At 36.7% G+C, this 1,182-nt stretch overlaps 1 protein-coding gene across 1 annotated transcript in view; it reads right to left on the bottom strand.

Moving 5' to 3' along the window:
• sntb1 (syntrophin, basic 1) overlaps positions 1-1,182 on the bottom strand; it is a 46,961-nt gene that overhangs the window by 7,178 nt on the left and 38,601 nt on the right. The gene's annotated exons all lie outside the window — the stretch shown is intronic.

The following is a 1,182-nucleotide window of genomic DNA, read 5'->3' as shown; positions in this document are numbered from 1 at the left end:
CATCCTGGTGAATAACGACCTCCAGTAAACCACATTGTTGCTCTTTAGGGTTTAGTAGTTGTTAGCTTGTCGTTAAACTGAAAGAGACACATAATGTCTAATTAACTATGTTGGCAGTTAAACCTTCCTAATCAGACTACCATGTTTCAGTTTATCTAAAAAAAACAAAAAAACAACAACAACTAAGAGAGGACGGTTAGCAAATGTGACTTGACTTCCTGTGAGTTTTATTCCCCCCGTACAGGGTAATTTGCAGTGCACAAGAATGTAATTAAACACAGAAATGCATTCTACATTCATTTTGATTTTGCTCTTTTCAAGCATATTTCAGTGTGGGTCAGCAGAAAGGCAAAAAAGAAACTTTAATTTCACTCTGGAATGTCTTATTCTAGATTACAAACAGCGGGAGCTGTCAGCTGTAAAACAAGCGTGGGACAAAATGCTACACGAATGTGCTCAATTAGCACTTCATCATACTCGTTACAAAGCAAAAGTAGGAGCACAAACTGCAGGTGCACAGAGATTAAAAGCTGCAGGTTTGGGTCAAGTTATAGGGAGCGCATAAAAGTGATAAACGTAGCACAGCTTTAGTTAAGACACAAAACTAAAGCCAGATTTACATTAGCTGAGTGCTGTTACAGCCAATGACATTCATGCAGGTGTACAGCATTAATGCTCAAGTATCTGCTTTTTTTTTTTTTTTAGTTAAACAGGCGGAAACTTGTTGACCCCTGTAATCTTTGAAAATCCTTCAAACACTCCAATCTTACTGTACACCTCACGCTATGAACAGCTAAGTTTCTTGAGACGACCACCTCAGTTTGAACTTCTTTGAACTTGACAAACAAAACCAAAAAACACTGACATAAAAGTTGGAGAGCAATGTGAACAACATGGTGACAAATACAAAGTATCTGGCAGTGTTTGAGTATTTTTAACCTCCTAAGACCTGAACTCTTCCACGACATGCATTTTCAATTTCTCTTTGATATTTGGGCTGATTGGGAGCTGATGAATGTAAAAACAAAGAATTACCAGATTTATTTATTTTTTTTACCTAATTTTTGTTTCTAAGAAAAATGCGAGCCACATATGAGGATATTTGTTTAAACATTTGATAGAACAGTAGCAGTATAATGTCCTCGTAAGTGGATATCAGGCCCTTGTAGAGAAAAATTGAGT

The sequence above is a fragment of the Haplochromis burtoni genome, unplaced genomic scaffold, assembly GCF_018398535.1.
Source record: "Haplochromis burtoni strain Fernald_Lab_line unplaced genomic scaffold, NCSU_Asbu1 Contig_142, whole genome shotgun sequence".
NCBI lineage: Eukaryota > Metazoa > Chordata > Actinopteri > Cichliformes > Cichlidae > Haplochromis > Haplochromis burtoni.
The sequence above is the reverse complement of the archived record's forward strand: the minus strand, read 5'-3'. Positions and strand labels throughout refer to the sequence as shown.